General features: G+C 35.6%; 1 protein-coding gene across 2 annotated transcripts in view; it reads left to right on the top strand.

Annotated features, from left to right (window-relative positions):
• Positions 1-25,375, top strand: part of LOC150093047 (uncharacterized) — a 568,891-nt gene that overhangs the window by 92,781 nt on the left and 450,735 nt on the right. For both annotated transcript variants that reach the window (XM_090413702.1, XM_090413701.1), the window contains exon 2: positions 6,321-6,388. The gene's annotated coding sequence lies outside the window, so the exon portion shown is untranslated. The remainder of the gene's footprint in view (positions 1-6,320; positions 6,389-25,375) is intronic.

Genomic DNA, 25,375 nt, shown 5'->3' on the forward strand with positions numbered 1-25,375 from the left:
AACATATATATATATAAACAGAAAAAATGAGATATACAAAAATTCTCACAATGTGAGTTAATACTTAGTCGGGTAAGTTTTAGCGTTAATTACCGCCTTACAGGAGGACAATTATCAGTATGTTATGTCATTGCTATCAAGTTGGTCGTGAACCAAGTTTTTTTTTAGTTCTGCAGCTGTTATAATGTGAAACCAAGATTGAATTATTGCTTCTATTAATTGAGTTTTATTGGTGGTTGCTTCTAAAGTGCAATTATAAAAAAAAAATCTAAAAACTTGGTCATATATAAGGTTTTTTCTATAATTAGAAAACTGTATATATGACCAAGGTATTCGTTGTTTTCCGAATTCATCGGTTATTCAGACCCCTGTTTGTCTACATGGTTCAGAGTGGAGCGCTGACCTCATTTCCATACTGTTGACGTAGGTAGGGCTTCACTGATTTGTGTTGAATCTACGCTGCGGTAGACGTGTGGTAACTATTTACTTAAGCTGTCGTATTGATTAGAATTAAGCAGAAAGCAGGTGTGGGTGCTTGCTGACTTTTTTACCTGTTGCATCTCATTACGTTCCTTCTTACCCCTCTTTGAGAGAGAGAGAATGCGTAGAGTGAAGTTCATAAAAGTACTTGACTCGATGTGTTCTTGTATGGCGTAGAGCACTTTTATGACTTATCTACAGTTGAAATAAAATTTTACAAATTTCTTTTCACCTATGTGAAATAATTCCTTTTTTTTTTTTTTTTTTTTTTAAGACAACGTTGATATTGGAAGTTGAATAATACACGGTTTCATATATATTATCTTATCTTTCGATAAGGTAATATATATGATATATATATATATAATAATAAATGTATATGAAATTGGCTATTTCAGTTTGCTTTCTGTTTAATATCGAACAATTCTTTTTTCGTTTTTGATAATGAATCTCTCTCATGCGTATGTGGCAGTTTCTGTCGATATTCGAGCGCTATCATATAATTATGTGTGTTTAGTTTAGTTTGCATGTGTTCTCTGATTTGTTTGCAGAGAGAAAACCTGAGTTATTGGCAAAAGAAACCACCATGTAACAGGGACTTTTATTCCTATCTGGAGAGGAAAAAATGAAATGAAGATTTGACTTTTTTTTTTTTAATGTAAGAAAAATGCCCGAGATTCGGTTTTTTTTAAGTGAGTGACTTGAACTGCAAAAAATTAACGAAGATCGAAAATATGTTAATGCTTCTTTTACAATGTTTGTACACGGATATATAGTAATGAGAAACTGTTGCTGCATCTTTATATGGTTATCATATATATATATCATAACATAAAATATGTCATCGGAATCGAAAGTAATCTCACTTTACCTTAGAAAACCAGAGATTTCTAATATGTTGTATTGTATAAAATTGAAGATATTAAATATATATATAATTAACATTATTATTATTATGTAGCATACAGACACCATGTAAAATAACGTGTGAGCTTATTACAACAACAAAAATACTAATATGATGGCTAAAGAAACAGCATGTTTTGCTAGCAATTCTGCTACTTGCAAGTCACAAGAGTCATTATTCTCATTGAAAAGCAGAAGTATATCATTCGCGTCATATCCGTCCTTCCTTTGGTTGGAAGACCTGGTATCGAATCCCATGTAGGAAGCGATGAACCTTAATGAGGACTTTTTCAACTGAATGTGAATTAACTCATTCTCCTACGGAAGTGGAGGAGATTTTCTTTTTAGAGACTCGAAATTTTGATTCCTCCAAATAGACAGAACACACTCTATTAATGGGCATAATTACGCTGGCTTCATAGGCCTTAATTGCTTTTGCCATAATTCAAACCCAACATCCGATTTAATCAAACAAAACTATTTTAGTATATACTAGCCATTTGGCATTCGCACTAAGATTCCTTACCTATTTCTTGACCCCCCCCCCCTCGATTCAAAAGAATATTTGTGCGACAAGTTTAGCTCGAACGAACACAACTGTTGAAAGTACACGTGTTTCAGCATGTACAGAAGTGTCGTAGCACAGTGGTAAGACAGTTTTGTAGATGCTGAAACACACACTGGTTCTTCAACAGCGGGTTCAGTTTACATGAAAATATTACTTCAGTCTTATTTATTGACAAAGAAAACTATTATATATATATATCTCCCTTCCATCTGATTCAGACGGGTTTGGTCTCCTCCTAATGAGGACTCACTGCGAAATAATGCAGCCGGCACGCCACTCCTCTGCTGCATCCCTATTGGAGGTATTTATGACTGTAGTCCGTGTGTGTTCACGAGGCCGATTTGCCTGCTTGCGAGATGACCCCCCCCCCCAGCTAAATTGGGGGAAAACCATGCCTGCGCCCAAGACCGGCTAACTTGCCTATGACTGAGGAAGATCCTTGAGCTCCTCACGTCTCCGATGGGAATCGAACCTAGGACACTCCTTCCCCAGGTATATGCCGCGCGGACATATATATGTAGATTACCGATAAACAAGGTAATTGTGCTATCACAGTGGTAATGAAAATCACTTGTCACAGTTGCTTAATAATTAAAAACATAAAATTCTATAACTGAAATATTTTCGTTGGCCTATATCCAGACAAGTAAATGAAGGTTTTTATTTCAAATGCAGTCTTCAGAGTTGGCAAATGCAGAACTTACGATTATTGTTATTGTTTCAGTTTTATTTGATTTTACTCCAGGTTAACCTGCGCTTTGCAAGTATTTCTGCCTCGGGAAAAAAAAACAAACAAACAAAAAAAACATTTTATTGATTTCTTTAGGTAAACAGTCACCCGGTTCTTCAATTTCTGCTCTTGCTCCGGTATACACCTATGCGTTCTTAATAAAGATTAAAAAAGATCGCATTGCCGGTATATTATGTTATCTATCTTAGCATTGCTTTATATTTCCCCATCCTTCTGAACGCATATGATAGAGTCGCTCTAACTTTTGTGAAATTTGCGATTTGTCGAACATATTTTTCTCCACAGTGAAAAATCATTTAACACAGAACCAAAATATACGAAAAACGTTTATTATATTTCGCTTCACTTTTTCATTGTTTATCGCGCCTTACTGTTAATAATACAGAGTTATTTTCCAAATCTCTTAATCTAGCCCATTCATTTATTTTTAACTTTCTCAACGAGAATCTGTCTAATCAATGGATTCATCTATTGGACAGTGGATCTATGGAGTGGCTTCCAACATCTCTTGCTCCTGTTTTCTGGAGATTATGTTGAAGATTCATTTTGTATCCCATCGATATCTGGAAAACAAAAGCAAGGATCATGTTTGTTATTGATTTACTTGACGTGTACGCTTCAGGCAATGTATGGGAAGAAATCACTTCCTGTTATTTCAACATCTGCGATACTCACATTGATAAAATAAATAAAATAAAATCTTGAGAAATGCTTCATTGTACAAAGATTTGTAATGATTGTGTATTGAGACAACAGGAGCGTGCCACCATATCCGTTACAGTGAAATCATTTTACAGCGACAGATTTTAGCATCTGTGGGATGAGCCTAAATCAGTGATTCGAATCTTGTCAATGACATGAAAACTTTATAAGAGCGTTTCACTTAAAAGATAAATTAGCTCTGGTCTTATATGGAGATAATAGTGTTTCCCTTCTGAAAGTCGAGTTCCGTGCATTCAAATACGAAGGAACATTTGAGGATTTATAATGATTAATCTTTCGTAAAATTGTGGCGCAGTGTCTTTTATTTGGGATTTAAGTAAAAAAATCCTTTAGGAGGAAGCATTTTTAGGCTCTAGTTAAACGGCCTTGATATGCTGTTTAAGATTATGAACACAGTATTTATGCGTAAACTCTGGTTGCTTTATTAAAATTTTTTTTTTTTTTTTTGCTTAACGCTCCAGTTTATGAAGCTTGTTTACATTTCCATCCTTATTTTTTATAATCATACTTAGATAAGATAAATTATTGCTTCATTTTGAAGATCGTGTATGGATTTTTGAAATAGAGGTGCCTCAACCTTGCGTTTGTTTCTTGTCACAAAGATAAATTGCTTTCTAGATATGACTATAGTTTCGAAGCCTCCATGTAGAATAAAATGTCAAATCAGTGTGGAAATTCTCAACAGTTTTTCCTTAAAGGAAATTAGGATGATGCAAGTGTATTAATCCCAGGATAATAGAATGCTGTTCACGTCTTTGTGATTTGTGTGTGTGAAACTTCAGGGTTTTTGGACGTGATTATGATAATTTTTTTTTCTTTAGTTAGGTAGTTTTCAAGAGGTTTGAAAATGCTATTCTAATAGCATAGACTTTTTTCGAAATCTGTTTCAAATTGAAACAGATTTTAAAAACTAGAAATATCTGATGTGTGCAATGACTACCATTTTAGTTAGATATGGTGTTACAATTGGGGAACTGCAAATTGTTCTCAACATTCCTAACAAATACATCTTACTTTTTTCCCACTAGGATGTAGAGAAATATTTATAGTGTGCTTAGAGTAGGTTTATCAGTGCCATATTTTCTAGGTATTCCATGCATTTTATTTTATTTTATCCCCCCCCCCCAATAAAAAAAAAAATTTTTGGAGTTTTTTCATTCTTCGCTGACCGAGTGGTTATCCGCTATCCAAACAACTGGCTACGGGTCTGAATTCCGCCTTGGGCATGGATGTTAGTGATTGACTTTAGGTGGAAGGTCGATTTATCACCCAGTGTAACACTACCACTCCGCTTATTGTGAAATGTATTTTTGGAAAATGTTCCATATTTGGTTTTTAGACCAGGGATTCCAGATTATGTAAAAAAAAAAAAATATATGTTTCTGTAATTAATAGAAAAAATGTATAAAAGCTAATGTGATGTAGATTTACAACCGTTTTATTTTTTTTTTAGGGGGGGGAATAGTCACATACATAGGGTAAAAATGGGGCGGCTAAATTAGCTGGTATTATTGTAGTAGTAGCGAGTTTCCTTCATCATAATAGACACATTCGGAACAAAACACACGCACAATAATACACCAACTGTCGGTAAGAGCGCCATCAACAAGTGACTAAAAATAATATAATAACTACTGATAAATAAATGCAAAACAATAAAAATTTGAAGAGGAGCGGATGATAGAATGGGACTTATAAATTATATATTGTAATTTATGGTTTGGATTACAACATGTCAAGGTATATGCGATGTATATTAAATTTTATTTTATTTTATTAAATTTTGCTATTGGAAAGTTCTTTTCGTAGAAAAATATTGAAAGAGCTAGGCTCTCTGCCAAAGAAATTAAGTTGAATATCGAAATATTTGCTGGTAAACTAAAGAAAGAAATATCTGAACTGAATATCTAATGATTTCAGTACAGGCATTTGAATGGTCAAAATAAATCAGGAAAAATTACGAAACAGAAAACAAGTTAGACCTCCTATAGAGAACATAAAATGACGTACAGATTAGTTTTCTTCTCCACAGGGAAGTAACATGTACAAGTTACGTGTACTCTAAGTTCATTTTCATAAAACGATTTTCCTTTGAAGCAAGAGTAAGGACATAAACCACATAAAAGTCAGGAACAATATTTTTCTTTCTTTCTTTCTTTCTTTCGAATCTATTTATATTTTATATCACTCCTACATTGATCCTCCCACTTTTTATTTTACGAGAAATCGGGTCGATTGCTAACGATTAATTTTATCTCACATTTAATAAGAAATATTTGTGGTACAATGCGTTGTCTTTGAAGAAAGTCATAGTTGATTCATGGAAAGCTCTTTTCCATTTGTCTGTTATCAACAAACTCACTCCCTCCCCTTTCTAATTTCTGCTGCTAGTTAGAAAAGTTTTTATGACGGTTTCGAACGAGTTATTCTTAAATTATTATTTTTAAACCGCGTTCATAGCCCTGTCGGAACAAAGAACGATAGATAGTGTGCCCTTTTGGTAAAGAACCGATGAGGAATTCTATGTGGGCCTTTTTTAGCTGAAGGTAGTAGCAGGTTGTTTTTTTTTTCTTTCTCTCATCGGTTTAGAGAACACACTCAATTTAGATAATACACTGAAATAACAGAAATAGAAATACTATTAGTGGGCGTAGTATGTGGATGGTGGATTATGTAACATGGTGGCGTGGCGTCTCATGACTCCCGCGATGAATCGTTGGACTCCACTAACCCGAACATGGACAATTTTCAGTTCTAAAACAGAAAAGCAAATCTCTCTCTCGAAAAATTGTAAAATGTAATATTTCAAAAAATTAACATATTCCAAATTACCATGTGGGTGAATATCCCATACTGTTAGAAAAATGTTTATTATTTATTTATTATTTTTAGGACGACTACGTTCATGTTGGGACCATTGATTATTGATGAAAAGGCTGCCCACACTGAGGTTTCAGAAAGTAAGTGTTTTATTCATTATTTATGCTTTTTTTTTTTTTTCATAGCTTTTGGATGGATTTATTTTTGCACGGTAAGCTTTAAAGTATTGCTCCTAGTATAATTGTGGTTTTAGAGAGTCTACAGAACTTCGATAATCAATATAAGCTTTTCCTTTCTATAACAGATTATTAATAAAATTACATATTTAAAAAAACGGTTGGGATATAGCCCATTTTTTTAACTGTATGCTTTCTGTGTTTCTAAATTTAAGATTTTTGCTTTCCTAGTGTAAACCATTTCGAAATGGCCTCAGAGTTGTTTAATTGCAAAGTGAAAACAAAAAACATCGTACAGGAAGTGAATATAGTTTTTAGCATGCACAGTACCTTAAGCGCCATATCCTTCTCTTCCGTATTTTCGTCACGCAATTATCCGTTTATTTTCGATTAGTTTTTCTCGTAAACGATAAACAACCATTTTTACTCTCTTTCCTCCATACTGCTATGCTAATATTCATCTGTGTATATCAACTGCACGCGATCGCTGTTCCAAGAGCAGCAATTCCTCGGATTTCATGATCTTAGTTTGAGTGAGCTGGTGACCCTTTCACTATATTGTGCGAACGCTACCTCCCTTCCTCTCCTCCTAGCCAGTCTCTGTGAGTCTATTGATTGACTCAGTAGGTTTTTATTCGAGCAGGTTGCTATTATTGGTGAACTCACACTTTGTATGATTCATTACTAGATGGATGAGAATGCTAATCAGCCGTTTGGTGGCCTCGTTTTCCCACAGGTCGCAAACAAGAGTATCGGGAAATAGTATTCAATCGATCCTCACATCAACATTATACGTCATTTCACAAACCCACCCTCACACATAATGGAAGGCAGGACACCGGTGCGTTCCGATCTGGGATTACTTCCTCGCTATTAAATGTGCCGTTTGAATTGAGATTATCAATATTTTATGTGCGTAAGCCTTTCTATGGTCAGTCTTCTAGAGAAAAGCAAGCTAATATGATATTACTCAGAATAAAGCACTTTTTCTTTTACTTTCCCTCCCCCCACATTCTGGGAAATATTCTGTATACTGTGGATAATAGGGTAAGGTAATTTTCTGATCCACCCTCCATTCTGTTATAGAGTGGATGGTTTGTTGAGCGGTACGATCATAAACTGGTATGCAATTGAATGTTTTCATAGTGAAAAATTAAGCGACGACTAATTCAAATAGGCTTAAGCCAAATCTAATGCATTATATTTCAATCTATAATTACCTTTTTAGTTGATTATATGTCTCTGTCTTCATCCCTAGATTTAGGGTAATGTGAAAACATAAAACTTTCTTTTTAAGATATTAATTTTAATTCGAACCTTAACGTCACAATAAGTAAAATAATATATGCTAATTACTTCCTGGAAATGGAATCCATTTTCTTCGTTCGATTAAAGAACATCACATAGTTTTGAATACATAATTCAGCAATCAGTCCCATTATCAATCGATTATTGTACTTTATTATACAGCTTGTGCTTATTATATAAGGTCAGTGCCTCTTTAAACAATGTTAGAGTGCCTTTAAGAGAGAGCATATTAGAAATAAATTCATTTGAGCCACGGTTAAACTAGTTGTATTATAAGTCATTAATTTTTAGGTATTTGATTCTGTTAATGCATCCGATTGTTCTTATGATCTTTCTATAATTTCTTGTATTTCTGTGCTTTTTCCATTAGGAATTGTATTTAGAATTATCTTCTAGATTCTCCTTTTTTGACAGTTATATTTATTAGCGTTATAGGTTAATAGTGTATACAACTCAGGATTTATGATTTTGTACAGGGCGTACAAAATCATAAATGATTTTTTTTTTCATGTTGATACTAACTTATATACAGTTATTGCTATTTATTATGGTATTTGTTAATTATATTAATTAATATAATTTTAATTATATAATGGTGTGCCGACTGTGACCTCTAGGTTTCTTAAATGCATACAATTTATTAGAATTACGACTCAAGCATCTCTGTAAGGTGTTCAAGAAGTACATCATACATTACTTCGTATGTTGATATAATTTTTCTTTTTTTCTAAGAAACGAGTCAGTCCGAATCCATTTCGGACTAACTCATTTCTTAGCACTCTGAGTGCGAACCGCTTTTTTTTATATTATAGTCAGAAGTGCTGGCGGCAGACTCAATTATTTTCCCATTTTGTCTTTAGGCATGTTGCGTTATTTTCCTAATAACGCTCACTTTTTCTAACGCATTTACCTGCTTTCGTTTCCTTGTTTTGATTACTTAGAATTTCGCCGACAGCTCGACTGACTGACTTTTAGAATCACAATCTGTGCTTGAACAATCTTTTCAAAATACACGTTTATCAAACCAGTCCTATGAGGAAATAAAAACCGCACAGTCAGTATAGTCTCTTGTAGTTGTATAGCAGACATGCGCCAAAAGTTGGTGCATTCGTAGTAAAAAAACAAAGTTTTTTCTCGATTAAAAAAAAGAGATTAATGCTTGTCAGAAACTGTTGTGAAAATAATTTTAATTTTTATCGGTATTACTGACTATTCTCTAAATTGAGTTGACCTGCGATTTTCGTTTTGTAGAAAGTTTAGTGATATTTGCATTATAGTTCATCTTATCATCCGGCCTAGAAAACTTTGGTTTTAAGGACAACAGGCTACTCCGGAAGAAGTTTACATTTAACGCTTTTCAGGAGTGTATTTATTTCCTTTTAAATCGTGATGGCGCGTTCCGAACTTAAACGTAACGATTTAGTACAACTTCCCAGAATCTGGTTTTGGAATTCACCAACTCTCTTGCACTGCTATGAATGGCTTCGATTTTGTATTATTGCAAAGCTGTGTGCGTACAGCCTGAAGATATTAGTGAAGTATTGGTGAAATATAATTAGTAACCTAACACGTTATGCTTTTCCCAGAAAGATAAATGATAACATTTTCTTGAAGGTGTTTTGTTTTTAATGTGAGACAGATACTTGAACTCAACTTGTGTAACACAAAGTGGAGACCACAAAGTGACATTTTCACGAGGTTGAATGAATATAGTTTTGAATGGAGAGGTGGATTTATTTTTTAATTTATGTACTGTAGTTATGAAACCTCCTCGAAATGTTTAGCTAATGCTTCGAAAATTTCGCAAGCTGCTTTTCACGTTGAACGTCTCCATTGTACACTGGAAAAAAAAAAAAAAAAAAAAACTAATTTGCATGGGTAACGTAACAATTCGTTTTGCACTTGTTTAGTTTAACCTTCAAGTTTGAAGTGCAAAACGACAATAAAATTTCTAAATGCTCTGAAATCATTTAGTTCCCCTAATAATTCAGTATTCGATCAACTGTCAGCTGAAGTCTATGATTTAGGCTACGGAATGAGGCTTAGACAATCGCTTTTGTAATTTTTCTTTTTGTTGTTTCGGTAAAAAGGTACTTTACCTGAATATGACATTCACACTATCACTATAAAACGAATAAATATGTCTGCCATTCGAATCCTCAACGTACCATTTTTCTGTTTCGTTTTAGGTATTAATCCGATATATTAAATAGCACTTGATCCTATTCAGAGAAATGTTAATCGGAATCGATATTGCCTTCACTTTTGGTATATATGAAAATCGCACGAGCTGAACAGGCGATTCATCGTCTGGGTATATTGCAGTGTCATATTTACACAAGACAAACATTCCTGCTTCGCTCAAAGGTGAAAGAAGAGCGAAATATTTGTCTGCTTGTCTAAATAGTGTATAAGTTAAAAAAAAAAATACAATATCGTAAATTTTAATAGTTTTAAATTTATTGATAAAACTAATACATTTTTATCAAATAATATATCTGAATAAAAGACGCATCTACAGATGGTGTCATGGACTTCGAAAACTTAAATGCAGCCTTGAGAATATCGGTTTTGGTGTCAGATATCTGTGAAGTAGCTCTTTCTTAAATCTGCAGAAACACGTGTTTGCTTTATAACAATATCTACATTGCGATTTCTTACACTGTTCTTCCCAGTCATTCGAACTCTTGTGGCCAGAATATGTCCGATTGCTTCTTTGCATTCTTGTTTATCAAGATTTTCTTAGTTGTTTATGACATTTTTGCAGCTGTGGTGTGAGCAAGGTGACTCGATGTTTGCTATTATTAGTTTTTTCCTTATTATTCTTTATAAGAAAAATAAGGAAAAAACCGACAGTTCGTTTCATTGCCTAATTGACAACATTCACGTCTGGAATATATAAAAACTTATCCGTTCTAGTTTAAATTGAAAATGTTTCTGTTTTTTTTTTTAATTTTTTTTTTTGTAAAGCAAACTACAAGCTGTTTTTCATTTGGAATTCTTCATTGTGTCTATTCTACAATACACAGTAGACTTATAACTCTAATGAAACAGATTTGACTTTGGGTGTGCTATCGTTTATTGTACAGTAGTTTGATCGTTCTTTTTTTTTTTTTTTTTTTCCATACAACATAAACAGTGGCCCAGCTGTGAATATTTTCTCGCAATATTACTGTACTCAGTCAATATCTTCATTGTTTATTTTATTTTAATACATTTTTCAGTAGGTATATGTGTATTAGCATAATAACATTTACGCAGTTTTATCAAGTATGACTAATAATTGTAGTCAATGTGATTCAATAATAAACAGAAATTCATTAAAATTTTCTCAGATACACATCAGCTTCTACTATATACAGGCTCATATTCCTCTTACTGTATTGATTAATATTACTTGCTAAAATCCAAAAATGACTCTTCCGGTACGGCCGAATTGTGTTGGTTAACTTTCACTAGGCAGAAATATTTATTTTCATTAGCAAAGTTGAAACTTGCTGTCAGTTTCAAACTAATAGAATAAATGTTGGGAAACATTTATGCTGAAATTGTTTGGTTCACCTTTGCGGGTACTTGTCTGGTTATCCTGTAAAAGCGTTCATTATGCAACACATTTTTTTTTTTTTTTTTTAAATGGAAGATGCCGCCGTCATTTGTAAATACAGTACATGCTTTTCGTACCATCCGCACATCAGTTTTTGGTCATTCCACGATATGGCATTGTATGCCGTATGGAAGAGAATGTTAGTTGCATAATAACTTACTTGCTTCTATCAATTACGATTCTTTCTCCTCATAGATTTGTAATTCGTAGTATTAAATTGTTCACGGTTAATTGATCATATGCAAAACAACTCATCTTAATTCCTTTAGCGAACAGGACCGGTACTAGGGGTTGAAATATCCGAAGAACGAATCTTTTTTGATCCTCAGACAATTATTCCGGAGCGGAACGAGATATATATTTGTAAATATATTTCTATCCTACTTGAAACAGTTAGTTCTAGGATATCTGCATTTGAGGATTTACCGGAGGAAAAAAAAATTCGCTCCTCTCGATTAATCCAGAGGAGCGAAATTTTTTTTTCCTCCGGTAAATCGTTCTTGTTGGGAGCAAAAAATTTCGCTCCAAGATAATAATGCATCATTTGAAAACACACGCATATTTATTTATTTATTTTTAAATCTATGGCAGCACACACACTGCTTATATCTTCTCTAAGTTTTCTTTTATTTCCATTTTGTATTTCAATAAATTTAAATTCTCAATATTCTTTTTTCTTAAACGTGTGGACAGACTTATGTGTTCGTCGAACATGTTGTTTATTATTTTAACGGTATAATAGAACACAGAAACTAAGTAAATAATTAATTTATTAACTTGATGCTGATATTTCGCTGGTATTATAACCAGCATCTTCAGAGCACAAAAACACTGTTTGTCACAATACGCGAGACTAAAACAACATGGTGTACATTAACAAAATTGTAGCAGCAACACAAAGACTAGAGTCCTGATTTTGGCGCCCTCTATCTGAAAAAAAAAAAAAAAAAAAAAAAAAAAAAAAAAAAAAACCGCTATCATATATTGCTAGAGTCCTAGAAAAGTGTTAGTTTTTCCTTAATATGACTGTCTCCCAGATCTTCGGCAAGTTAATACAGCCATATTTGTTGAGATTTGGGGTGTGTTTTAGGGCTTCTGTCGCCTCTAAGAACAATCTCTCTGATTTATATGGGTTTCTGTGTAGTACTTTTGTGTTTTTCCAGTTGATCCTGTGTGCAGGGGTATCCAGAGCATGGTCTGCTAGGCCCGACTTCCCATAATGATATTTCCGGACGTATCGTTTATGTTCGCTGATGCGGATATTCACAGTTCTTCCTGTTTGACCGTAGTAGGCTTCATTGCATGAGCAGGGTACTTGGTAGACTCCTGGATGTGATAAAGGAGGAATGCTGTCCTTGGGTGAGCGGATGAGGGTGGCTAATTTGCTACATGGTCTGAATGTAGTGCGTAGTTTATGTTTAATGAGAATTCTTGAGATCTTTTCGGATGTGCCTTTAATGTAAGGGATGGTGACTGTTTTGTTGTAGTTCTCTGTGGTGGATGGTGGGAGGGGTTTCTTAGGAGTGTTTAGTATTTTGTTTATTTTTTGTGGATTGTAGCCGTTGGCCAAGAAGGTGTGGCGTAAGTGAGTCAGTTCAGCAGTAAGAGCCTTGTCATTTGAACAGATTGCTCTCGCTCTATGGGTTAGCGTTTTTAAAATGCCATATTGTTGAGAAGGATGATGGTGTGATTGTTTGTGTAAGTATCTGCCTGTATGTGTGGGTTTTCTGAAAACTGAAAATGATAAGGAACCATCTGGGAGACGTGTAATGAGTGTATCCAGGAAGGGCAGACAGTTGTTGGCTTCCGGTTCCATAGTAAAGTGGATTTTTGGGTGTTGGCTATTTAAATGTGCTAGGAATGTTTTCAATGTCTCAGGGCCATGTGGCCAAATGGCAAGCACATCATCAACATAGCGTAGCCAAAGTGTTGGTTTGAGAGTGGCTGTATTGATTGCTTGTTTTTCCAGGTGTTCTATGTAAAAGTTGGCTAGGGGGGGAGAAAGGGGGGAGCCCATGGCTGTCCCATCAATTTGTTTGTATATTTTCCCTTTCCATGTGAAATATCCTGCATGTATTGTGAATTTGAATAGTTCAAATATATCAGGGGGGAAGTGTGACTTCAGTAGATTGAGGGTTTCTATTAGTGGTACATTTGTGAATAGTGAAGTGATGTCAAAGCTTACTATTAAGTCTGAGCTTTTTAGGGTGAGGTGTTGTAAGATGCTTTTTAGGTGTGCTGAATTTTTGATAAAGGAGGGAGAATTGTTAGTGAGAGTGGCTAGTAGCTTTGCTAAATGTCTAGCCAGTTTGTATGTGGGACTATTTATACTGTCCACAATTGGGCGTAGGGGTGTGCCTGGTTTGTGAATTTTTGGTGATCCATAGATCCTCGGTGTTCTAACATGGAAGGGTTTGAGTTTGTTAACTGTGTCTTTGGGCCAGGAAGTGACTTTTTTTAATAATTTTCGTGCCTTATTCTTTTGTGTGTTGGTGGGATTGCGATCTATAATTTTGTATGTTGACTGATCTTGTAATAGTGTGTGCATTTTGTTTTCATATTCAGTTGTGTCCATCACCACGGTTGCATTTCCTTTGTCTGCTTTTGTTATGGTAATCTGGCTGTTGTTGTGTAGCTCTTTTATAGCCATGAATTCCTTATGTGGGATATTACTTTTTGGAGGCTTGGACTTGATTAGGATGTTGGCCACATCTAAACGTATGTTGTTAGCTATTGTTGGAGGCAGGTCGTAAATTCCTCGTTCGATGGACGCCATTATTTCGGCTTTTGGAACTTGCTTGGGAGTTATGGTAAAGTTGTGCCCTCGACTTAAAGCAGTTGTGGCTTCTTTGCTTAAGGTGAGTGACGATAGATTCACAACGACGAGGTCTTGTTGTAATTGCGGTCGTTGTATGGTGTTCCGTTGTTGTAGATTTTCGAACTTCTTTTGGTGCCGGTTTTTGACTCTGTCGAATTCTTTTTTTGCCGTTGCGTCGGTGATGTTCTCTAAGATCTGCCAAAGTTCCGTATTTAGAATATTATGCAGTGATTCTCGTAGTGCGCTGATGGTTGTATTTGCTTGTGCTAATTCCCGGCGAGTGGTGTTAATTTGTTCGCGTAAAAGCGCTACACTCGCTCGTTTATAGATGCGTTGGGCTTTGGCCGAGTGGAACTTGTTTTTGATTTTAAAACAGTTCGGTATTAATTTGGTGTCTCGGCACCTCTTTAAGAAGGCTAACCTGTTCAGTTGCCGCGCCAATTTCAACTTCCACTTACCATATCGTCGTGTCTTGCGTACGATATCGTCTCCGTGAAGAATCCTTAAACGTGTGGACAGACTTATGTGTTCGTCGAACATGTTGTTTATTATTTTAACGATATAATAGAACACAGAAACTAAGTAAATAATTAATTTATTAACTTGATGCTGATATTTCGCTGGTATTTAAAACACCAAAAAGTAATATCCCACATAAGGAATTCATGGCTATAAAAGAGCTACACAACAACAGCCAGATTACCATAACAAAAGCAGACAAAGGAAATGCAACCGTGGTGATGGACACAACTGAATATGAAAACAAAATGCACACACTATTACAAGATCAGTCAACATACAAAATTATAGATCGCAATCCCACCAACACACAAAAGAATAAGGCACGAAAATTATTAAAAAAAGTCACTTCCTGGCCCAAAGACACAGTTAACAAACTCAAACCCTTCCATGTTAGAACACCGAGGATCTATGGATCACCAAAAATTCACAAACCAGGCACACCCCTACGCCCAATTGTGGACAGTATAAATAGTCCCACATACAAACTGGCTAGACATTTAGCAAAGCTACTAGCCACTCTCACTAACAATTCTCCCTCCTTTATCAAAAATTCAGCACACCTAAAAAGCATCTTACAACACCTCACCCTAAAAAGCTCAGACTTAATAGTAAGCTTTGACATCACTTCACTATTCACAAATGTACCACTAATAGAAACCCTCAATCTACTGAAGTCACACTTCCCCCCTGATATATTTGAACTATTCAAATTCACAATACATGCAGGATATTTCACATGGAAAGGGAAAATATACAAACAAATTGATGGGACAGCCATGGGCTCCCCCCTTTCTCCCCCCCTAGCCAACTTTTACATAGAACACCTGGAAAAACAAGCAATCAATACAGCCACTCTCAAACCAACACTTTGGCTACGCTATGTTGATGATGTGCTTGCCATTTGGCCACATGGCCCTGAGACATTGAAAACATTCCTAGCACATTTAAATAGCCAACACCCAAAAATCCACTTTACTATGGAACCGGAAGCCAACAACTGTCTGCCCTTCCTGGATACACTCATTACACGTCTCCCAGATGGTTCCTTATCATTTTCAGTTTTCAGAAAACCCACACATACAGGCAGATACTTACACAAACAATCACACCATCATCCTTCTCAACAATATGGCATTTTAAAAACGCTAACCCATAGAGCGAGAGCAATCTGTTCAAATGACAAGGCTCTTACTGCTGAACTGACTCACTTACGCCACACCTTCTTGGCCAACGGCTACAATCCACAAAAAATAAACAAAATACTAAACACTCCTAAGAAACCCCTCCCACCATCCACCACAGAGAACTACAACAAAACAGTCACCATCCCTTACATTAAAGGCACATCCGAAAAGATCTCAAGAATTCTCATTAAACATAAACTACGCACTACATTCAGACCATGTAGCAAATTAGCCACCCTCATCCGCTCACCCAAGGACAGCATTCCTCCTTTATCACATCCAGGAGTCTACCAAGTACCCTGCTCATGCAATGAAGCCTACTACGGTCAAACAGGAAGAACTGTGAATATCCGCATCAGCGAACATAAACGATACGTCCGGAAATATCATTATGGGAAGTCGGGCCTAGCAGACCATGCTCTGGATACCCCTGCACACAGGATCAACTGGAAAAACACAAAAGTACTACACAGAAACCCATATAAATCAGAGAGATTGTTCTTAGAGGCGACAGAAGCCCTAAAACACACCCCAAATCTCAACAAATATGGCTGTATTAACTTGCCGAAGATCTGGGAGACAGTCATATTAAGGAAAAACTAACACTTTTCTAGGACTCTAGCAATATATGATAGCGTTTTTTTTTTTTTTTTTTTTTTTTTTTTTTTTTTTTTTTTTTTTTCAGATAGAGGGCGCCAAAATCAGGACTCTAGTCTTTGTGTTGCTGCTACAATTTTGTTAATGTACACCATGTTGTTTTAGTCTCGCGTATTGTGACAAACAGTGTTTTTGTGCTCTGAAGATGCTGGTTATAATACCAGCGAAATATCAGCATCAAGTTAATAAATTAATTATTTACTTAGTTTCTGTGTTCTATTATACCGTTAAAATAATAAACAACACATTCTTTTTTCTTGTTAATAATAACAGTAAATAAAGAAATACTATTTTTGCGTCATTTTATTTTCATTATCATAATTCATAAATTAATCCTGAATAGTCAATAAATATAAATAGATATATATAAATATTAATAAAAATAAATAAATTATGCGTGTTTTCAGATGGAGTATTATTTCTGGGAGTGAAATTTTTTACTCCGACTGAAATATATCTTCAGAGGAACAAAACTGCCTTAAATGAGTTTTAAAAATAACAACAAATAAAAATACAGAAAGAAAAACTTTTGATGATACAGGTTTTAATTATCATGAATTTCAAAATAACTAATAATTATTTTCTTCACTCGCACTTATAACGCGTGTGCCAGAGGCAGTGTTGATAGTTCGGCAGCATCCTCTTCCAGGCAGCACTATACACGCGCAGCAAAGCAGCGACTTAATGCCTCATTGTCGCTTGTTTCAGTGCAATTGTGCTGATTTGTTTGCCTCTTAAAATCTGTTAAATAGTATGTAGAAAACAAATAAACTAAATAAAACGTCAAACTTAGTATGACTTCTATTTTGATAAATAAAACCGGCGAGGGGTGGGGGGTGCTGACAGTGTTTTCTCTTGTCAGGTGGGACTCAGAGGTAAAAAGTTTGAGAACCGCTGCTCTAAGGGATTATTAATTCGTGCGTTTAGAGGAAACAAAAAAAGATCTTTTTGAATTGTGCGGAGAGGAACATTTTATTTTGGTTCAAAACCATTTCAATCCCTACCGGTACACTCCTAATGATCAACACGCTGCTCAATACTGTTATAATCATAATGTCGTACCTCAGTAACTAAATGGTGTACAGTTTTGTTGTGTCAGCGATTCTTTTGCTGTTCTGCAGTAACATTTTATTATAAGCCGCTACCCACTGCACGTGAGTTGTGGTGTTTAGATACAGGTAATAGCGTAGTTTGCTGTTAAATGTATACTACTGAATAATGACCATATAGTCTAACTCTTCAAGGACTCTGCAAGCTACACACATTAACTAGGTCAGCACGCACCTAAGAACTCATTGTTTGTGCCAACCATTTCTGGAACACCCACTTCACTTAAGTGTATGGTATCTTTGCTTGTAATAAAGTTCTCCTTTCCCCTTTCTTTCCATTTTTAAATAGTGATTGATTGTTTGTCTAATTAAGTGCCCGTGAAAGGGAGAAATAGAAGAATAATAGATATGACATTTGAAGGGTCATATAGAGCTAAAAAGCTTCACTCTTTATCGGCAGCTTTCTAAATTTAGTGTGAATTTAAGGGACGAAACATTGCAGTGGTTGTAGTCGATATGCTGGCCGTACACGCAGTTGTAATTTAGCTGTGCATTGCATTGCTGTGTGTGTCGCGTTAATTAGAAGGAAATTTCACGTAAATGTCATTTTGGTTACCCCCCCCCCCCACTGTTAGTTCTAATATATAACATTTTTGTTGCAAAAAGATATTGTAAATGACTATCGGAATTCGAGAAAAGGATGGAAAGGATACCGGGTTTCCTGTAAACAGAGGTAACCTTTTCAGTATATCATCATGTGGGTCACATAAGAGTGACCTACATAATACACTACTGCTGCATTCACGTGCTTGAGAACAAAGATGTTTGGATTTTTTTTTTTTTTTTCATTGCGACAACCTCAAGACACACTAACGTTATTCGGTTGAAGTCCTTTTTATAAAGTAATCCTTGATTAAAAAAATATGTTATCATATAATCGAACATTTCTAATATAGCAGCTGAACTAAATATTTATAGGTATTGTATATTTGTAGATTACCTTAGTGATGTGCTATGTCAGAGTATTACAAAAATAAACTACAGAGAAATGCTGGTAATTTCAGTAGAATCGTTATTTTCCATTATCATTTTCCATTGGATCACTCTTGGAAAACAGACGCTTTTTTTTTTTTTTTTTGTGGATCTGGGGGGGTAGGAGGAGCCGCTGGCATCCCCCAAAAAATGGCCTCCCCCAGGAAAGTGCGTTATCACTCACTCACCACCCAACATCATTCAAGGCTCGATTACCTCTATCGGGAAGGAGAGAGATGATCTATGCTAGAACTTGGCTATCACTAACTGATAATCACATAGTAGCAGTAGAATTATAGACATTATAACTCATTCTAAACAGTACATATGTGAAGATATTGTAATAAGCAGTTTGATTTCACTGAAATTTCATATTAGATTTGCGATTGCTTGTCATATTTTTCTGATGCCATTTTACATTGACATAAAGTGATGTATTTTCTAACGTATCTGTATAGACCTAACGGTTCATCCTCTCCAGATGTTCTTTCAAACGACTTCAGCGCTAATATTGCTAGATCGTTCATTTTAGACGATATGTACAACAAAATCACTTATTGGCGATACTGATAAGAGAGACAAAAGAGATTGTCAGTTTTGCATAGGAGTCAACGAAATGAAATAAAGCTAGAGCGGACGCAAATTTACATTTAAAAGAAATGCCTGTCCGCTTGGTTGGGTTGAATTCCTTCGTAATCATGGATGTTTGTGGTTGTCTTTAGGTGGAATTGAATGTCATCGCTCTGTGGGAGATCACCACCTCACTTATTGGAGATGTGAAATGGTTTAAAATGTTTCATGTTCGGTTTCTAGAACAGAGTTTCTTTCCCGATTATGTAATAAAGAAATCAAAATACAAAAATGTATAAAAATTAAAAGAAAAAACTCCTTGACCCACTCACGGTGCTAATCTGCTATAAGTTTTCGTAGATGGAAGTCAGAAAACATGCTATCTTCTCCAGTTTTAAGATCCTTTAAATTTATGATGACAGACTATTTTATTTTTATAATGTTCTTCTTTCTTGCACTTGTCAAGCCGCATTTATCGGATAGGACTATTATCCATGCTGTTCAGGTATAGAAAAAAAAAATGGTTATGAGCAAAAACTGGCCACAGGAGCAGGAGCAGTCTTTGTAGACCTAACTGCAGCATATGATACCATAAACCATTTCACACTCAGAAATAAAATATACAGAATAACTAGAGACTATCACCTTGTTCTCCTGATCCAATCACTCTTGGAAAACAGACGCTTTTTGTGGACCTGGGGGGGGGGATAGGAAGAGCCGCTGGCATCACAAGGAAAGTGTGTTATCACCATTACTTTCCCATCGTTCCAGGAACTAGAAATTTTATCTATGCTGATGGCCTTAAATAGTCTAACCACATATTATAGCAGCAATCAATTAAAACCAAACCCCTTGAAAACACAGACTGACCCTTTCCACCTTAACAATAAGAAGCCAACAGGAAGCTACAGATTTCTTGGGACGGCTCTAATTTAGAACATTCCTGGAACCCGATCTACTCGGTGTGACTCTCGATCGCACCCTTTCATATAAAACACACAGAAAAAACGAAGGCAAAAGTGAATGCAAGAAACAACATACTAAGAAAGCTTACCTGCTCCAAAATGGGGTGCAGACCCAAGCACACTGAGGTCTTCTGCCCTGGCCATTTGCTATTCTTCTGCTGAATATGCCTGCCCGGTATGGTCCAGATCCTGCCATGCTGAAAATGTTGACCATGCACTGCATGAAAGCTGCCGCTTAATTACAGGATGCCTGAAACCAACACCACTAAAATATCTCTATACACCCTCTGTCCAAAAAGAAACCGAACTTTTCGAAAATAGAAGAAACTACTGGCACCACTTGTTGGAGCTTTTTGTTGTCAAAAGCGGTAACCTTCATTAGTGTTGTGTCAACTGTTTATGACGTTTGTTTCATTAGAAGCCGAGTTATAGCGCCAAGAGTGACAGTGTGTTTTGACGAATGGTCGGTCGTCACGATATTCATGCCGCCGTACGCGACGAATTCTCGCTATCAATCGTTTCAAAACTTCGAGATAAAACTCACCATTGACGGTTTGGCCAGGCGGAACGAATTCTTTGTGGATAATGCCCTTGGAATCATAGAAACAAATCAGCATTGTCTTTACTTTGGACTTCTCCAAGCGACTTTTTTTCGGATGCCCCTCTTCTGGTGGTCTCCACTCAGCACTCTGTTTCTGGCTCATACTCAAAGTTTCGTCACCAGTAACGATCATTTCAAGGAAATGTGAATCCTTACGAGCGGTTTTAATGAGGTCCTTGCAGTGTTCAATTCGATACATTGTTTGGTCGTTGGTCAACTTGTGGGGAAAAAATCGCGAATTCAATTTACGAAGGCCCCAACTCTCGGTCAAAATGTTGTGCACAGTTGATTTTGGAATCCCCAATTCATCTCAATGATTTCTGGTTTTCTTTGATGAAATCACGCACTTTTTGGATGTTAACTTTGCTCGGTCCAGTTTTTGGATGGCCTGGCTTTTCGTCGTCCTCAAGCGTCTCACGACCACTTTGAAATCGCTTAACCTACTCGTAAACTTGAGTACGGGATAAGTATTCATCTCCGTATGCTTTTTGAAGCATTTGATGCGTTTCGGTAAAACGTTTACCAAGTTTAACATTTTCCGACCGTTCGTCAAAACACACCTTCACTCTTGGAACTATAACTCGGCTTCTAATGAAACAAATTTCATAAACAGTTGACACAACACTAATGGAGATTGCCGCTTTCGACAACGAAAAGATACAACAGGTGGCGCCACTAGTTTCTTCTATTTTCGAAAACTTCGGTTTCTTTTTAGACAGAGGGTGTACTTTGGCTGGTATTGCACCCCCTTCAATTCAAAGATCTGCACACTCAACTGACGAAAGAAGCAGACAAATGAATGATGAACGCCACCCACTATTCGGCCAGACCACAGTGCCTCAAAGACTAAGATCCCGACATAGCTTCCTAACAACTGTTGAACCACCTAAAAACTCTCCAGAGACAAGACTTCAACAATGGCTTACGCTATATCCTGAGAATAATACTGGTATTCCAACAGCTGAACATCTTCCACGTGGTGCACTTGGACTGAAATACTTGGAAAAGCCTCAATAGACTTCGAACAACTGGACGCTGCAAACAAAACCTGATTAGATGGTGCTACCTGAGTGGACCAGATAATTGTGAGTGTGGACAACCCAGTCCATGGAATACCTTCTTTCTTGTCCCTTTTTTTCAATCACCTTGCACAAAAAAAGACCTTATATCCTGCACAGAAAGAGCAGTTGATTGCTCAAGATATTGGAGGAACATCTGACCTTATTTATTGTATATAACTTATGTATAATTTCTTCCTTCATATTTTACCTATTATTCCCTGTATAATTCAGCTATCAAATTTAAGCTGATCTCATTTGTAATATATCCTAATTTGTTGTAAATAATGTTGTGCCACTTACTTGTTACTGTACCACTTGTGCTTGGATACGAAATAAAGGTATAGAAATATTTTATTTATTTCTCCTCACCGCCTCTCGAAGAGAAACTATTTAGTTCTAAAAACAAATCCACTAACTGGATGTTAAAGACTGCTCTTATTCAGAATTGCAAGCAGTCGTCTTGCTTGGTTTAATATCCGGCATAGCACCGCCAGGTAATTAGTAAATGCTTTGTCCCTAGTTCTGTTCTTTTTTTTTTTTTTTCATATAATTAAAAAGGAGTATGGAATTACACAGGGAAAGCAAAACTATAGTTGTTAATTTCAAATGTTAGGGGCAACATGGTTTTCAGAAGTTAAAAACATGAAGCCTGGAGTATTTCTTGTCCCCATTTAAAACACCAGCATTATCTATCCCATTTTGAGGCTTTTTATAGGACCTATTTTTTGGTAAAAAAAATATTTTATTACAGATATTCTCGATTAAACTTAGGAAGCAAAGCAAATTAACTACCAAAACCTAGTTTTATAAGATAGAGGTCTGTTGACCTACACGCCTCTTGTTATCGTACAAATCATCGCTAGACAAAATCCTACTGGGTATCACTTTTTTCTTTTTCTTCTTCTTATGTGACTCACTCACGAAAGATCATGTCCAATAGTAATTTGATAACATGAGTGGGCTAAGAATTTTCCCCCTTAAATTTTTGTATTTCTGTTTATTTTTTTGCATAGTCTTGGAAACTTTGCCCAGAATATCAGACATGGAACTTTTCAGGCTACATGTCTCCGCTAAGCGAGGCGGTGTTATCATACCGGGCGATTAAATTTATCTCTCACCTAAAGATGATCGCAAATATCCATGTCTGTTGCGGAATTCAAACCCCAGCCTTGGTTGGAGATAAGATACGTTAACCACACCACCAACCAGGCCGGCAAGGAATATCGTATTAGTGCACACGCTCTTGTTAAAAATTGTAAAATATAAACTTTTGTGAAACGGCATCAAACACAACTTCGAAATCCAGATACTATTTCTTGTGTCTCATGTATTATAACAGACTGAGTGTTTGTCTCCTTTGCGTATTGAAATGTACTTCCCTATTTATTCTGTGATTTTTTTTTTTATGTGACGTTTCTTGAATCTGTGCTTACGCGTAATCGTTGATTACACGGCACCTAAGGCTGGAATTCGGTTTCTATTCCATATATCTTGCTTGTTTATATCTATTCCAGTTGACTGAAGAACTTAATGCCTTTGTTTAAAAAAACAGGTAGATTCGCCTTGTTTGAAAAGGACTTTAGATCATGTCTCTTTCCCAATAAGTAATACCTGGCGAAACTATTGCCCCACGGAAGCGCAATAGTTATTATTTATTATTATTTTTCTCCTACTTGTTAGTTTTGTTTTGGTTTCTGTTAGCTCTGGTGACTCGCTGCCTGGTTTACAGTATATAAAGAAAATAGAAAAAAATCTTAACATCGCCATCAAGCAGGGATTAATTATAATTATATTTGCGTGCATGTGTGTGTGTGTATCATTTAAGGATGAACTGAGTGCGAATTATATTGCATTCATTTTATTCCATAAATGGTTGATCTTCCCAATCGGATATAATTTCGTTATTTGTGACAAGAAAAACATTTTTGTTTTTAAAAAAAAAATAAAAAAATAGAAACCTTGAAAGTTTCCAAAAATTTGACGAGAGAGCTTATGAGAATACAATCATTGGAGTCTTAGCTTGCACTACTTAAAAGACATGAACTCTGCCCACGCGTCCGTATAGTCGTCTTTTATTAGTGATTTAAGGTTTCCCTGTACTGACAACTGTTTCGAACTAATTGCTTCCTATCAGAGACCAGACAGAAATCTTAAGAGGGCAAGAACCCTTATTATAGTACCAAAGCAATCTGCCAGAGAGTTATATTTTACATAAGTGAAGCATAGGGATCGATCTTTAATATCCCTATTTGCTATTTATTTTAACATCACTGAAATGAAGCCTTTGATTTTTTTTATTACAATTTACGATATCCATCGAGAGTTCACTAATGTAAATTGCAACTTGTAATTTACATTAGTGAACATTTGATTGCTTTGGTATTGAATGAGAGGTGTTCTCCTCTTAAGCTTTTTGCCTGGTCTCTTGCGAGAACCATCTAGTTCTAAAAAAAAACTGTTAGGCTAGTGAAACCTTTATCAAAATTCACTAATAAAAAACGGCTGTACGGGCTCCTGAGCAGTGCTCGTGTATTTTAAGTAATGCAAGTTAAGACAACTCAGATGCCTAGGATTGTATTCTCATAAGTTCTGTGGTCAAATTTTCTGGAACTTTCAGAGTTTCTGCTTTTTTTTTTTAATTCGCCTATGAAATAAGAGTGGGTTTTTAATATCCCTTATTTCTATTTATTTCAACATCGTAGAAATGAATCCTTTGGGCAGGTTTTTGATTATTACATTTTTTTTTTTCATCTGTTTTGAAAGACATTTGTTTTGTTCGAGTGTTATAAGTATTGTTTTCGTCCATTTATTTCTGGAGTCTTTATTCAAATTTTATTGCCCGTTTCCAATTTGATTTACATCGAACCAGTTTTAGTGGCAAAATATATCCAAAACTATTTCGAAAACTGATATATTTTAGAAGAAGCTCCTAAAGTTTTGGATGGATGGAATGAAATTTGGGATATCTGTTAAAATATTTTCTCGTCCTCTGGATAGTTCGCCTTACAGAATTACATCAATTATAACACCATAAATAAGTTTTAATATTTTAGTAAAAAAATCGCTATTGGTTTAATTTGCCGTGATATTTCGCTACTATACAAGAATACTATTGCGAAATGCCATTCTATTTATTTATTTTTTATTATGGTCTCGGATCATTTCTATACTTGTTTTATAGTAAATGCCGTTGATTAGATAGATCAACATTACTATAACGTTCCTTGATCAATTTACTTTTACTCAAGGTCTTCCTTTTTATTGACTGTTTAAAATTAGGCATTAACAAGTTGATCTCTCTAACTAAAATAGACCTGGAGAACTGAAGGCTTTCAGAACGCTGATACATGCTCCCATTTTGTAGACCGAGTAAAACGGGAGGGGGGGGGAATCAAATATTTCGTCCAAATGTTGATTATAATTACATAAATTCACTATGTTAAAATCATCAAACAGTAATACGAAACACTTTTCAAAACATTTCGATCCACTGCCGAAATACTTATGTATAACGAACCCACTTAATCTTTGCTTAACACATTTGCGACTGACAAAGACACCCAAAAGCAGAAAATAGTAA

The sequence above is a fragment of the Typopeltis vanoorti genome, chromosome 24 (assembly GCF_054136105.1).
Source record: "Typopeltis vanoorti isolate ZY-2024b chromosome 24, IOZ_Tvanoo_1.0, whole genome shotgun sequence".
Taxonomy (NCBI): Eukaryota; Metazoa; Arthropoda; class Arachnida; order Uropygi; family Thelyphonidae; genus Typopeltis; species Typopeltis vanoorti.